We start from the raw sequence: 15,502 nt of genomic DNA on the forward strand, positions 1-15,502 counted from the left end.
CTCAAGCCAAGGAGTGCAATACAAGCTATTAAAGTAGATCTAGGCTACCACATTCAGTACACTGAGATGCATGCTTGGTTTCACACATTGAGGAAAATGGGTAAGTAACCGTGAAGTAAAATGTGAAGCATTGGTTGTTCAGTGGTAGAATTCTCGCCTGCCACGCGGGAGGCCTGGGTTCGATTCCCGGCCAATGCAGTACTCAAATTTTACTGAAATTATGGTATATTTTGTTAAAGAGTGTCTGGCTCTTTGCATTTTGGTGGTGCAGGTATAGAATTCCACATACAATAAATTAATGGTAGAATCTTGTGGTTTAGTGGTAGAATTCCCACCTGCCAAGAGAGAGGTCTGGATCTGAAAAGGGAATAAACACCAAACAAATGTTGTACTAAAAGCATATGTCTCTTAGCTTGGGAGTTTTATTTCTATTGACTAAGCTGGCCAGGCTTTGTTACAGTGTTGTAGAATCAAGGCAAGGCAACGCTTGCTCTTCAATCTACACTATTAAACCAAAGCAAAGTTTCCACATTCAGTAGATCCTGATATTCCTGCATGGTTTCACCCTCTGATGTACACCTGAAACAGCGATATATTTTGTTAAAGAGTGCCTGGCTCTTTGCATTTTGGTGGTGCAGGTATAGAATTTAACATACAATGATTTAGTGGTAGAATCTTGTGGTTTAGTGGTAGAATTCTCGCCTGCCATGAGGGAGGCATGGATCTGAAAAGGGAATAAACACCACCCAATGTTGTGCTCAAAGCAAATGACTCTTAGATTTGGAGTCTTATTCGCTATTGACTCAGATAGCTAGGCTTTTTTACAGTGTTATGACATCATGGCAAGGCAAGGATTGCCCTTCAATTTATAAAACCAAAGCAAGGTTTCCACATTTAGTAGATCCTGAGATTCCTGCTTGGTTTCACACACTGATGTACACCTCTTTTAAGTTTCAAATAAAACACGTTTGGTTGTGTAGTGACAGAGATCTCGCCTGTAGAATTCTGGGAAAAAACACCGCCCAACGTGGGGCTCGAACCCACGACCCTGAGATTAAGAGTCTCATGCTCTACCGACTGAGCTAGCCAGGCTTGGCTACTGTGATGTGACAAAAAGGCCACTCAAGCCAAGGAGTGCAATACAAGCTATTAAAGTAGATCTAGGCTACCACATTCAGTACACTGAGATGCATGCTTGGTTTCACACATTGAGGAAAATGGGTAAGTAACCGTGAAGTAAAATATGAAGCATTGGTTGTTCAGTGGTAGAATTCTCGCCTGCCACGCGGGAGGCCCGGGTTCGATTCCCGGCCAATGCAGTACTCAAGTTTTACTGAAATTATGGTATATTTTGTTAAAGAGTGTCTGGCTCTTTGCATTTTGGTGGTGCAGGTATAGAATTCCACATACAATAAATTAATGGTAGAATATTGTGGTTTAGTGGTAGAATTCCCACCTGCCAAGAGAGAGGTCTGGATCTGAAAAGGGAATAAACACCAAACAAATGTTGTACTAAAAGCATATGACTCTTAGCTTGGGAGTTTTATTTCTATTGACTAAGCTGGCCAGGCTTTGTTACAGTGTTGTAGCATCAAGGCAAGGCAACGCTTGCTCTTCAATCTACACTATTAAACCAAAGCAAAGTTTCCACATTCAGTAGATCCTGATATTCCTGCATGGTTTCACCCACTGATGTACACCTGAAACAGCGATATATTTTGTTAAAGAGTGCCTGGCTCTTTGCATTTTGGTGGTGCAGGTATAGAATTTAACATACAATGATTTAGTGGTAGAATCTTGTGGTTTAGTGGTAGAATTCTCGCCTGCCATGAGGGAGGCATGGATCTGAATAGGGAATAAACACTACCCAATGTTGTGCTCATAGCGAATGACTCTTAGATTTGGAGTCTTATTCGCTATTGACTCAGATAGCTAGGCTTTTTTACAGTGTTATGGCATCATGGCAAGGCAAGGATTGCCCTTCAATTTATAAAACCAAAGCAAGGTTTCCACATTTAGTAGATCCTGAGATTCCTGCTTGGTTTCAAGTAGGAATCTAGGCTACCACATTCAGTACACTGAGATGCATGCTTGGTTTCACAAATTGAGGAAAATGGGTAAGTAACCGTGAAGTAAAATGTGAAGCATTGGTTGTTCAGTGGTAGAATTCTCGCCTGCCACACGGGAGGCCCGGGTTCGATTCCCGGCCAATGCAGTACTCAAGTTTTACTGAAATTATGGTATATTTTGTTAAAGAGTGTCTGGCTCTTTGCTTTTTGGTGGTGCAGGTATAGAATTCCACATACAATAAATTAATGTTAGAATCTTGTGGTTTAGTGGTAGAATTCCCACCTGCCAAGAGAGAGGTCTGGATCTGAAAAGGGAATAAACACCAAACAAATGTTGTACTAAAAGCATATGACTCTTAGCTTGGGAGTTTTATTTCTATTGACTAAGCTGGCCAGGCTTTGTTACAGTGTTGTAGCATCAAGGCAAGGCAACGCTTGCTCTTCAATCTACACTATTAAACCAAAGCAAAGTTTCCACATTCAGTAGATCCTGATATTCCTGCATGGTTTCACCCACTGATGTACACCTGAAACAGCGATATATTTTGTTAAAGAGTGCCTGGCTCTTTGCATTTTGGTGGTGCAGGTATAGAATTTAACATACAATGATTTAGTGGTAAAATCTTGTGGTTTAGTGGTAGAATTCTCGCCTGCCATGAGGGAGGCATGGATCTGAAAAGGGAATAAACACCACCCAATGTTGTGCTCAAAGCAAATGACTCTTAGATTTGGAGTCTTATTCGCTATTGACTCAGATAGCTAGGCTTTTTTACAGTGTTATGGCATCATGGCAAGGCAAGGATTGCCCTTCAATTTATAAAACCAAAGCAAGGTTTCCACATTTAGTAGATCCTGAGATTCCTGCTTGGTTTCACACACTGATGTACACCTCTTTTAAGTTTCAAATAAAACACGTTTGGTTGTGTAGTGACAGAGATCTCGCCTGTAGAATTCTGTGAAAAAACACCGCCCAACGTGGGGCTCGAACCCACGACCCTGAGATTAAGAGTCTCATGCTCTACCGACTGAGCTAGCCAGGCTTGGTTACTGTGATGTGACAAAAAGGCCACTCAAGCCAAGGAGTGCCCTACAAGCTATTAAAGTAGATCTAGGCTACCACATTCAGTACACTGAGATGCATGCTTGGTTTCACACATTGAGGAAAATGGGTAAGTAACCTTGAAGTAAAATGTGAAGCATTGGTTGTTCAGTGGTAGAATTCTCGCCTGCCACGCGGGAGGCCCGGGTTCGATTCCCGGCCAATGCAGTACTTAAGTTTTACTGAAATTATGGTATATTTTGTTAAAGAGTGGCTGGCTCTTTGCATTTTGGTGGTGCAGGTATAGAATTCCACATACAATAAATTAATGGTAGAATCTTGTGGTTTAGTGGTAGAATTCCCACCTGCCAAGAGAGAGGTCTGGATCTGAAAAGGGAATAAACACCAAACAAATGTTGTACTAAAAGCATATGACTCTTAGCTTGGGAGTTTTATTTCTATTGACTAAGCTGGCCAGGCTTTGTTACAGTGTTGTAGCATCAAGGCAAGGCAACGCTTGCTCTTCAATCTACACTACTAAACCAAAGCAAAGTTTCCACATTCAGTAGATCCTGATATTCCTGCATGGTTTCACCCACTGATGTACACCTGAAACAGCGATATATTTTGTTAAATAGTGCATGGCTCTTTGCATTTTGGTGGTGCAGGCATAGAATTCAACATACAATGATTTAGTGGTAGAATCTTGTGGTTTAGTGGTAGAATTCTCGCCTGCCATGAGGGAGGCATGGATCTGAAAAGGGAATAAACACCACCCAATGTTGTGCTCAAAGCAAATGACTCTTAGATTTGGAGTCTTATTCGCTATTGACTCAGATAGCTAGGCTTTTTTACAGTGTTATGGCATCATGGCAAGGCAAGGATTGCCCTTCAATCTATAAAACCAAAGCAAGGTTTCCACATTTAGTAGATCCTGAGATTCCTGCTTGGTTTCACACACTGATGTACACCTCTTTTAAGTTTCAAATAAAACACGTTTGGTTGTGTAGTGACAGAGATCTCGCCTGTAGAATTCTGGGAAAAAACACCGCCCAACATGACCCTGAGATTAAGAGTCTCATGCTCTACCGACTGAGCTAGCCAGGCTTGGTTACTGTGATTTGACAAAAAGGCCACTCAAGCCAAGGAGTGCAATACAAGCTATTAAAGTAGATCTAGGCTACCACATTCAGTACACTGAGATGCATGCTTGGTTTCACACATTGAGGAAAATGGGTAAGTAACCGTGAAGTAGAATGTGAAGCATTGGTTGTTCAGTGGTAGAATTCTCGCCTGCCACGCGGGAGGCCCGGGTTCGATTCCCGGCCAATGCAGTACTCAAGTTTTACTGAAATTATGGTATATTTTGTTAAAGAGTGTCTGGCTCTTTGCATTTTGGTGGTGCAGGTATAGAATTCCACATACAATAAATTAATGGTAGAATCTTGTGGTTTAGTGGTAGAATTCCCACCTGCCAAGAGAGAGGTCTGGATCTGAAAAGGGAATAAACACCAAACAAATGTTGTACTAAAAGCATATGACTCTTAGCTTGGGAGTTTTATTTCTATTGACGAAGCTGGCCAGGCTTTGTTACAGTGTTGTAGCATCAAGGCAAGGCAACGCTTGCTCTTCAATCTACACTATTAAACCAAAGCAAAGTTTCCACATTCAGTAGATCCTGATATTCCTGCATGGTTTCACCCACTGATGTACACCTGAAACAGCGATATATTTTGATAAAGAGTGCCTGGCTCTTTGCATTTTGGTGGTGCAGGTATAGAATTTAACATACAATGATTTAGTGGTAGAATCTTGTGGTTTAGTGGTAGAATTCTCGCCTGCCATGAGGGAGGCATGGATATGAAAAGGGAATAAACACCACCCAATGTTGTGCTCAAAGCAAATGACTCTTAGATTTGGAGTCTTATTCGCTATTGACTCAGATAGCTAGGCTTTTTTACAGTGTTATGGCATCATGGCAAGGCAAGGATTGCCCTTCAATTTATAAAACCAAAGCAAGGTTTCCACATTTAGTAGATCCTGAGATTCCTGCTTGGTTTCACACACTGATGTACACCTCTTTTAAGTTTCAAATAAAACACGTTTGGTTGTGTAGTGACAGAGATCTCGCCTGTAGAATTCTGGGAAAAAACACCGCCCAACTTGGGGCTCGAACACACGACCCTGAGATTAAGAGTCTCATGCTCTACCGACTGAGCTAGCCAGGCTTGGTTACTGTGATGGGACAAAAAGGCCACTCAAGCCAAGGAGTGCCCTACAAGCTATTAAAGTAGATCTAGGCTACCACATTCAGTACACTGAGATGCATGCTTGGTTTCACACATTGAGGAAAATGGGTAAGTAACCGTGAAGTAAAATGTGAAGCATTGGTTGTTCAGTGGTAGAATTCTCGCCTGCCACGCGGGAGGCCCGGGTTCAATTCCCGGCCAATGCAGTACTCAAGTTTTACTGAAATTATGGTATATTTTGTTAAAGAGTGCCTGGCTCTTTGCATTTTGGTGGTGCAGGTATAGAATTCCACATACAATAAATTAATGGTAGAATCTTGTGGTTTAGTGGTAGAATTCCCACCTGCCAAGAGAGAGGTCTGGATCTGAAAAGGGAATAAACACCAAACAAATGTTGTACTAAAAGCATATGACTCTTAGCTTGGGAGTTTTATTTCTATTGACTAAGCTGGCCAGGCTTTGTTACAGTGTTGTAGCATCAAGGCAAGGCAACGCTTGCTCTTCAATCTACACTAATAAACCAAAGCAAAGTTTCCACATTCAGTAGATCCTGATATTCCTGCATGGTTTCACCCACTGATGTACACCTGAAACAGCTATATATTTTGTTAAAGAGTGCCTGGCTCTTTGCATTTTGGTGGTGCAGGTATAGAATTTAACATACAATGATTTAGTGGTAGAATCTTGTGGTTTAGTGGTAGAATTCTCGCCTGCCATGAGGGAGGCATGGATCTGAAAAGGGAATAAACACCACCCAATGTTGTGCTCAAAGCAAATGACTCTTAGATTTGGAGTCTTATTCGCTATTGACTCAGATAGCTAGGCTTTTTTACAGTGTTATGGCATCATGGCAAGGCAAGGATTGCCCTTCAATTTATAAAACCAAAGCAAGGTTTCCACATTTAGTAGATCCTGAGATTCCTGCTTGGTTTCACACACTGATGTACACCTCTTTTAAGTTTCAAATAAAACACGTTTGGTTGTGTAGTGACAGAGATCTCGCCTGTAGAATTCTGGGAAAAAACACCACCCAACGTGGGGCTCGAACCCACGACCCTGAGATTAAGAGTCTCATGCTCTACCGACTGAGCTAGCCAGGCTTGGTTACTGTTGTGTGACAAAAAGGCCACTCAAGCCAAGGAGTGCCCTACAAGCTATTAAAGTAGATCTAGGCTACCACATTCAGTACACTGAGATGCATGCTTGGTTTCACAAATTGAGGAAAATGGGTAAGTAACCGTGAAGTAAAATGTGAAGCATTGGTTGTTCAGTGGTAGAATTCTCGCCTGCCGCGCGGGAGGCCCGGGTTCGATTCCCGGCCAATGCAGTACTCAAGTTTTACTGAAATTATGGTATATTTTGTTAAAGAGTGTCTGGCTCTTTGCTTTTTGGTGGTGCAGGTATAGAATTCCACATACAATAAATTAATGTTAGAATCTTGTGGTTTAGTGGTAGAATTCCCACCTGCCAAGAGAGAGGTCTGGATCTGAAAAGGGAATAAACACCAAACAAATGTTGTACTAAAAGCATATGACTCTTAGCTTGGGAGTTTTATTTCTATTGACTAAGCTGGCCAGGCTTTGTTACAGTGTTGTAGCATCAAGGCAAGGCAACGCTTGCTCTTCAATCTACACTATTAAACCAAAGCAAAGTTTCCACATTCAGTAGATCCTGATATTCCTGCATGGTTTCACCCACTGATGTACACCTGAAACAGCGATATATTTTGTTAAAGAGTGCCTGGCTCTTTGCATTTTGGTGGTGCAGGTATAGAATTTAACATACAATGATTTAGTGGTAGAATCTTGTGGTTTAGTTGTAGAATTCTCGCCTGCCATGAGGGAGGCATGGATCTGAAAAGGGAATAAACACCACCCAATGTTGTGCTCAAAGCAAATGACTCTTAGATTTGGAGTCTTATTCGCTATTGACTCAGATAGCTAGGCTTTTTTACAGTGTTATGGCATCATGGCAAGGCAAGGATTGCCCTTCAATTTATAAAACCAAAGCAAGGTTTCCACATTTAGTAGATCCTGAGATTCCTGCTTGGTTTCACACACTGATGTACACCTCTTTTAAGTTTCAAATAAAACACGTTTGGTTGTGTAGTGACAGAGATCTCGCCTGTAGAATTCTGGGAAAAAACACCGCCCAACGTGGGGCTCGAACACACGACCCTGAGATTAAGAGTCTCATGCTCTACCGACTGAGCTAGCCAGGCTTGGTTACTGTGATGGGACAAAAAGGCCACTCAAGCCAAGGAGTGCAATACAAGCTATTAAAGTAGATCTAGGCTACCACATTCAGTACACTGAGATGCATGCTTGGTTTCACACATTGAGGAAAATGGGTAAGTAACCGTGAATTAGAATGTGAAGCATTGGTTGTTCAGTGGTAGAATTCTCGCCTGCCACGCGGGAGGCCCGGGTTCGATTCCCGGCCAATGCAGTACTCAAGTTTTACTGAAATTATGGTATATTTTGTTAAAGAGTGTCTGGCTCTTTGCATTTTGGTGGTGCAGGTATAGAATTCCACATACAATAAATTAATGGTAGAATCTTGTGGTTTAGTGGTAGAATTCCCACCTGCCAAGAGAGAGGTCTGGATCTGAAAAGGGAATAAACACCAAACAAATGTTGTACTAAAAGCATATGACTCTTAGCTTGGGAGTTTTATTTCTATTGACGAAGCTGGCCAGGCTTTGTTACAGTGTTGTAGCATCAAGGCAAGGCAACGCTTGCTCTTCAATCTACACTATTAAACCAAAGCAAAGTTTCCACATTCAGTAGATCCTGATATTCCTGCATGGTTTCACCCACTGATGTACACCTGAAACAGCGATATATTTTGTTAAAGAGTGCCTGGCTCTTTGCATTTTGGTGGTGCAGGTATAGAATTTAACATACAATGATTTAGTGGTAGAATCTTGTGGTTTAGTGGTAGAATTCTCGCCTGCCATGAGGGAGGCATGGATCTGAAAAGGGAATAAACACCACCCAATGTTGTGCTCAAAGCAAATGACTCTTAGATTTGGAGTCTTATTCGCTATTGACTCAGATAGCTAGGCTTTTTTACAGTGTTATGGCATCATGGCAAGGCAAGGATTGCCCTTCAATTTATAAAACCAAAGCAAGGTTTCCACATTTAGTAGATCCTGAGATTCCTGCTTGGTTTCACACACTGATGTACACCTCTTTTAAGTTTCAAATAAAACACGTTTGGTTGTGTAGTGACAGAGATCTCGCCTGTAGAATTCTGGGAAAAAACACCGCCCAACGTGGGGCTTGAACCCACGACCCTGAGATTAAGAGTCTCATGCTCTACCGACTGAGCTAGCCAGGCTTGGTTACTGTTGTGTGACAAAAAGGCCACTCAAGCCAAGGAGTGCCCTACAAGCTATTAAAGTAGATCTAGGCTACCACATTCAGTACACTGAGATGCATGCTTGGTTTCACAAATTGAGGAAAATGGGTAAGTAACCGTGAAGTAAAATGTGAAGCATTGGTTGTTCAGTGGTAGAATTCTCGCCTGCCGCGCGGGAGGCCCGGGTTCGATTCCCGGCCAATGCAGTACTCAAGTTTTACTGAAATTATGGTATATTTTGTTAAAGAGTGTCTGGCTCTTTGCTTTTTGGTGGTGCAGGTATAGAATTCCACATACAATAAATTAATGTTAGAATCTTGTGGTTTAGTGGTAGAATTCCCACCTGCCAAGAGAGAGGTCTGGATCTGAAAAGGGAATAAACACCAAAGAAATGTTGTACTAAAAGCATATGACTCTTAGCTTGGGAGTTTTATTTCTATTGACTAAGCTGGCCAGGCTTTGTTACAGTGTTGTAGCATCAAGGCAAGGCAACGCTTGCTCTTCAATCTACACTATTAAACCAAAGCAAAGTTTCCACATTCAGTAGATCCTGATATTCCTGCATGGTTTCACCCACTGATGTACACCTGAAACAGCGATATATTTTGTTAAAGAGTGCATGGCTCTTTGCATTTTGGTGGTGCAGGTATAGAATTTAACATACAATGATTTAGTGGTAGAATCTTGTGGTTTAGTGGTAGAATTCTCGCCTGCCATGAGGGAGGCATGGATCTGAAAAGGGAATAAACACCACCCAATGTTGTGCTCAAAGCAAATGACTCTTAGATTTGGAGTCTTATTCGCTATTGACTCAGATAGCTAGGCTTTTTTACAGTGTTATGGCATCATGGCAAGGCAAGGATTGCCCTTCAATTTATAAAACCAAAGCAAGGTTTCCACATTTAGTAGATCCTGAGATTCCTGCTTGGTTTCACACACTGATGTACACCTCTTTTAAGTTTCAAATAAAACACGTTTGGTTGTGTAGTGACAGAGATCTCGCCTGTAGAATTCTGGGAAAAAACACCGCCCAACGTGGGGCTCGAACCCACGACCCTGAGATTAAGAGTCTCATGCTCTACCGACTGAGCTAGCCAGGCTTGGTTACTGTGATGTGACAAAAAGGCCACTCAAGCCAAGGAGTGCAATACAAGCTATTAAAGTAGATCTAGGCTACCACATTCAGTACACTGAGATGCATGCTTGGTTTCACACATTGAGGAAAATGGGTAAGTAACCGTGAATTAGAATGTGAAGCATTGGTTGTTCAGTGGTAGAATTCTCGCCTGCCACGCGGGAGGCCCGGGTTCGATTCCCGGCCAATGCAGTACTCAAGTTTTACTGAAATTATGGTATATTTTGTTAAAGAGTGTCTGGCTCTTTGCTTTTTGGTGGTGCAGGTATAGAATTCCACATACAATAAATTAATGTTAGAATCTTGTGGTTTAGTGGTAGAATTCCCACCTGCCAAGAGAGAGGTCTGGATCTGAAAAGGGAATAAACACCAAACAAATGTTGTACTAAAAGCATATGACTCTTAGCTTGGGAGTTTTATTTCTATTGACTAAGCTGGCCAGGCTTTGTTACAGTGTTGTAGCATCAAGGCAAGGCAAGGCAACGCTTGCTCTTCAATCTACACTATTAAACCAAAGCAAAGTTTCCACATTCAGTAGATCCTGATATTCCTGCATGGTTTCACCCACTGATGTACACCTGAAACAGCGATATATTTTGTTAAAGAGTGCCTGGCTCTTTGCATTTTGGTGGTGCAGGTATAGAATTTAACATACAATGATTTAGTGGTAGAATCTTGTGGTTTAGTGGTAGAATTCTCGCCTGCCATGAGGGAGGCATGGATCTGAAAAGGGAATAAACACCACCCAATGTTGTGCTCAAAGCAAATGACTCTTAGATTTGGAGTCTTATTCGCTATTGACTCAGATAGCTAGGCTTTTTTACAGTGTTATGGCATCATGGCAAGGCAAGGATTGCCCTTCAATTTATAAAACCAAAGCAAGGTTTCCACATTTAGTAGATCCTGAGATTCCTGCTTGGTTTCACACACTGATGTACACCTCTTTTAAGTTTCAAATAAAACACGTTTGGTTGTGTAGTGACAGAGATCTCGCCTGTAGAATTCTGGGAAAAAACACCGCCCAACGTGGGGCTCGAACCCACGACCCTGAGATTAAGAGTCTCATGCTCTACCGACTGAGCTAGCCAGGCTTGGTTACTGTGATGTGACAAAAAGGCCACTCAAGCCAAGGAGTGCCCTACAAGCTATTAAAGTAGATCTAGGCTACCACATTCAGTACACTGAGATGCATGCTTGGTTTCACACATTGAGGAAAATGGGTAAGTAACCTTGAAGTAAATGTGAAGCATTGGTTGTTCAGTGGTAGAATTCTCGCCTGCCACGCGGGAGGCCCGGGTTCGATTCCCGGCCAATGCCTTACTCAAGTTTTACTGAAATTATGGTATATTTTGTTAAAGAGTGTCTGGCTCTTTGCTTTTTGGTGGTGCAGGTATAGAATTCCACATACAATAAATTAATGTTAGAATCTTGTGGTTTAGTGGTAGAATTCCCAACTGCCAAGAGAGAGGTCTGGATCTGAAAAGGGAATAAACACCAAACAAATGTTGTACTAAAAGCATATGACTCTTAGCTTGGGAGTTTTATTTCTATTGACTAAGCTGGCCAAGCTTTGTTACAGTGTTGTAGCATCAAGGCAAGGCAACGCTTGCTCTTCAATCTACACTATTAAACCAAAGCAAAGTTTCCACATTCAGTAGATCCTGATATTCCTGCATGGTTTCACCCACTGATGTACACCTGAAACAGCGATATATTTTGTTAAAGAGTGGCTGGCTCTTTGCATTTTGGTGGTGCAGGTATAGAATTTAACATACAATGATTTAGTGGTAGAATCTTGTGGTTTAGTGGTAGAATTCTTGCCTGCCATGAGGGAGGCATGGATCTGAAAAGGGAATAAACACCACCCAATGTTGTGCTCAAAGCAAATGACTCTTAGATTTGGAGTCTTATTCGCTATTGACTCAGATAGCTAGGCTTTTTTACAGTGTTATGGCATCATGGCAAGGCAAGGATTGCCCTTCAATTTATAAAACCAAAGCAAGGTTTCCACATTTAGTAGATCCTGAGATTCCTGCTTGGTTTCACACACTGATGTACACCTCTTTTAAGTTTCAAATAAAACACGTTTGGTTGTGTAGTGACAGAGATCTCGCCTGTAGAATTCTGGGAAAAAACACCGCCCAACGTGGGGCTCAAACCCACGACCCTGAGATTAAGAGTCTCATGCTCTACCGACTGAGCTAGCCAGGCTTGGTTACTGTTGTGTGACAAAAAGGCCACTCAAGCCAAGGAGTGCCCTACAAGCTATTAAAGTAGATCTAGGCTACCACATTCAGTACACTGAGATGCATGCTTGGTTTCACAAATTGAGGAAAATGGGTAAGTAACCGTGAAGTAAAATGTGAAACATTGGTTGTTCAGTGGTAGAATTCTCGCCTGCCACGCGGGAGGCCCGGGTTCGATTCCCGGCCAATGCAGTACTCAAGTTTTACTGAAATTATGGTATATTTTGTTAAAGAGTGTCTGGCTCTTTGCTTTTTGGTGGTGCAGGTATAGAATTCCACATACAATAAATTAATGGTAGAATCTTGTGGTTTAGTGGTAGAATTCCCACCTGCCAAGAGAGAGGTCTGGATCTGAAAAGGGAATAAACACCAAACAAATGTTGTACTAAAAGCATATGACTCTTAGCTTGGGAGTTTTATTTCTATTGACTAAGCTGGCCAGGCTTTGTTACAGTGTTGTAGCATCAAGGCAAGGCAACGCTTGCTCTTCAATCTACACTACTAAACCAAAGCAAAGTTTCCACATTCAGTAGATCCTGATATTCCTGCATGGTTTCACCCACTGATGTACACCTGAAACAGCGATATATTTTGTTAAATAGTGCAAGGCTCTTTGCATTTTGGTGGTGCAGGCATAGAATTCAACATACAATGATTTAGTGGTAGAATCTTGTGGTTTAGTGGTAGAATTCTCGCCTGCCATGAGGGAGGCATGGATCTGAAAAGGGAATAAACACCACCCAATGTTGTGCTCAAAGCAAATGACTCTTAGATTTGGAGTCTTATTCGCTATTGACTCAGATAGCTAGGCTTTTTTACAGTGTTATGGCATCATGGCAAGGCAAGGATTGCCCTTCAATCTATAAAACCAAAGCAAGGTTTCCACATTTAGTAGATCCTGAGATTCCTGCTTGGTTTCACACACTGATGTACACCTCTTTTAAGTTTCAAATAAAACACGTTTGGTTGTGTAGTGACAGAGATCTCGCCTGTAGAATTCTGGGAAAAAACACCGCCCAATGTGGGGCTCGAACCCATGACCCTGAGATTAAGAGTCTCATGCTCTACCAACTGAGCTAGCCAGGCTTGGTTACTGTGATTTGACAAAAAGGCCACTCAAGCCAAGGAGTGCAATACAAGCTATTAAAGTAGATCTAGGCTACCACATTCAGTACACTGAGATGCATGCTTGGTTTCACACATTGAGGAAAATGGGTAAGTAACCGTGAAGTAAAATGTGAAGCATTGGTTGTTCAGTGGTAGAATTTTCGCCTGCCACGCGGGAGGCCCGGGTTCGATTTCCGGCCAATGCAGTACTCAAGTTTTACTGAAATTATGGTATATTTTGTTAAAGAGTGTCGGGCTCTTTGCATTTTGGTGGTGCAGGTATAGAATTCCACATACAATAAATTAATGGTAGAATCTTGTGGTTTAGTGGTAGAATTCCCACCTGCCAAGAGAGAGGTCTGGATCTGAAAAGGGAATAAACACCAAACAAATGTTGTACTAAAAGCATATGACTCTTAGCTTGGGAGTTTTATTTCTATTGACTAAGCTGGCCAGGCTTTGTTACAGTGTTGTAGCATCAAGGCAAGGCAACGCTTGCTCTTCAATCTACACTACTAAACCAAAGCAAAGTTTCCACATTCAGTAGATCCTGATATTCCTGCATGGTTTCACCCACTGATGTACACCTGAAACAGCGATATATTTTGTTAAAGAGTGCCTGGCTCTTTGCATTTTGGTGGTGCAGGTATAGAATTTAACATACAATGATTTAGTGGTAGAATCTTGTGGTTTAGTGGTAGAATTCTCGCCTGCCATGAGGGAGGCATGGATCTGAAAAGGGAATAAACACCACCAATGTTGTGCTCAAAGCAAATGACTCTTAGATTTGGAGTCTTATTCGCTATTGACTCAGATAGCTAGGCTTTTTTACAGTGTTATGGCATCATGGCAAGGCAAGGATTGCCCTTCAATTTATAAAACCAAAGCAAGGTTTCCACATTTAGTAGATCCTGAGATTCCTGCTTGGTTTCACACACTGATGTACACCTCTTTTAAGTTTCAAATAAAACACGTTTGGTTGTGTAGTGACAGAGATCTCGCCTGTAGAATTCTGGGAAAAAACACCGCCCAATGTGGGGCTCGAACCCATGACCCTGAGATTAAGAGTCTCATGCTCTACCGACTGAGCTAGCCAGGCTTGGTTACTGTGATGTGACAAAAAGGCCACTCAAGCCAAGGAGTGCAATACAAGCTATTAAAGTAGATCTAGGCTACCACATTCAGTACACTGAGATGCATGCTTGGTTTCACACATTGAGGAAAATGGGTAAGTAACCGTGAAGTAAAATGTCAAGCATTGGTTGTTCAGTGGTAGAATTCTCGCCTGCCACGTGGGAGGCCTGGGTTCGATTCCCGGCCAATGCAGTACTCAAATTTTACTGAAATTATGGTATATTTTGTTAAAGAGTGTCTGGCTCTTTGCATTTTGGTGGTGCAGGTATAGAATTCCACATACAATAAATTAATGGTAGAATCTTGTGGTTTAGTGGTAGAATTCCCACCTGCCAAGAGAGAGGTCTGGATCTGAAAAGGGAATAAACACCAAACAAATGTTGTACTAAAAGCATATGACTCTTAGCTTGGGAGTTTTATTTCTATTGACTAAGCTGGCCAGGCTTTGTTACAGTGTTGTAGAATCAAGGCAAGGCAACGCTTGCTCTTCAATCTACACTATTAAACCAAAGCAAAGTTTCCACATTCAGTAGATCCTGATATTCCTGCATGGTTTCACCCACTGATGTACACCTGAAACAGCGATATATTTTGTTAAAGAGTGCCTGGCTCTTTGCATTTTGGTGGTGCAGGTATAGAATTTAACATACAATGATTTAGTGGTAGAATCTTGTGGTTTAGTGGTAGAATTCTCGCCTGCCATGAGGGAGGCATGGATCTGAAAAGGGAATAAACACCACCCAATGTTGTGCTCAAAGCAAATGACTCTTAGATTTGGAGTCTTATTCGCTATTGACTCAGATAGCTAGGCTTTTTTACAGTGTTATGGCATCATGGCAAGGCAAGGATTGCCCTTCAATTTATAAAACCAAAGCAAGGTTTCCACATTTAGTAGATCCTGAGATTCCTGCTTGGTTTCACACACTGATGTACACCTCTTTTAAGTTTCAAATAAAACACATTTGGTTGTGTAGTGACAGAGATCTCGCCTGTAGAATTCTGGGAAAAAACACCGCCCAACGTGGGGCTCGAACCCACGACCCTGAGATTAAGAGTCTCATGCTCTACCGACTGAGCTAGCCAGGCTTGGTTACTGTGATGTGACAAAAAGGCCACTCAAGCCAAGGAGTGCCCTACAAGCTATTAAAGTAGATCTAGGC

At 41.9% G+C, this 15,502-nt stretch overlaps 10 non-coding genes across 10 annotated transcripts; 5 read left to right on the top strand and 5 right to left on the bottom strand.

The window, feature by feature from the left end:
* Positions 1 to 1,019: 1,019 nt before the first annotated feature.
* Positions 1,020 to 1,092, bottom strand: TRNAK-CUU (transfer RNA lysine (anticodon CUU)). The gene has a single exon. It is a non-coding gene; the product is annotated as a tRNA-Lys (tRNA).
* Positions 1,093 to 1,248: 156 nt separating this feature from the next.
* On the top strand, positions 1,249 to 1,319 carry TRNAG-GCC (transfer RNA glycine (anticodon GCC)). The gene has a single exon. It is a non-coding gene; the product is annotated as a tRNA-Gly (tRNA).
* Positions 1,320 to 3,036: 1,717 nt separating this feature from the next.
* On the bottom strand, positions 3,037 to 3,109 carry TRNAK-CUU (transfer RNA lysine (anticodon CUU)). The gene has a single exon. It is a non-coding gene; the product is annotated as a tRNA-Lys (tRNA).
* Positions 3,110 to 3,265: 156 nt separating this feature from the next.
* On the top strand, positions 3,266 to 3,336 carry TRNAG-GCC (transfer RNA glycine (anticodon GCC)). Its single transcript has one exon. It is a non-coding gene; the product is annotated as a tRNA-Gly (tRNA).
* A 1,035-nt stretch (positions 3,337 to 4,371) lies between these two features.
* Positions 4,372 to 4,442, top strand: TRNAG-GCC (transfer RNA glycine (anticodon GCC)). Its single transcript has one exon. It is a non-coding gene; the product is annotated as a tRNA-Gly (tRNA).
* Positions 4,443 to 7,734: 3,292 nt separating this feature from the next.
* On the top strand, positions 7,735 to 7,805 carry TRNAG-GCC (transfer RNA glycine (anticodon GCC)). Its single transcript has one exon. It is a non-coding gene; the product is annotated as a tRNA-Gly (tRNA).
* A 1,942-nt stretch (positions 7,806 to 9,747) lies between these two features.
* On the bottom strand, positions 9,748 to 9,820 carry TRNAK-CUU (transfer RNA lysine (anticodon CUU)). The gene has a single exon. It is a non-coding gene; the product is annotated as a tRNA-Lys (tRNA).
* A 156-nt stretch (positions 9,821 to 9,976) lies between these two features.
* Positions 9,977 to 10,047, top strand: TRNAG-GCC (transfer RNA glycine (anticodon GCC)). Its single transcript has one exon. It is a non-coding gene; the product is annotated as a tRNA-Gly (tRNA).
* Positions 10,048 to 10,873: 826 nt separating this feature from the next.
* On the bottom strand, positions 10,874 to 10,946 carry TRNAK-CUU (transfer RNA lysine (anticodon CUU)). The gene has a single exon. It is a non-coding gene; the product is annotated as a tRNA-Lys (tRNA).
* A 4,409-nt stretch (positions 10,947 to 15,355) lies between these two features.
* Positions 15,356 to 15,428, bottom strand: TRNAK-CUU (transfer RNA lysine (anticodon CUU)). Its single transcript has one exon. It is a non-coding gene; the product is annotated as a tRNA-Lys (tRNA).
* Between the last annotated feature and the right edge of the window lie 74 nt (positions 15,429 to 15,502).

This window comes from Crinia signifera, chromosome 3, assembly GCF_055691185.1.
Source record: "Crinia signifera chromosome 3, ASM5569118v1, whole genome shotgun sequence".
Lineage (NCBI taxonomy): Eukaryota > Metazoa > Chordata > Amphibia > Anura > Myobatrachidae > Crinia > Crinia signifera.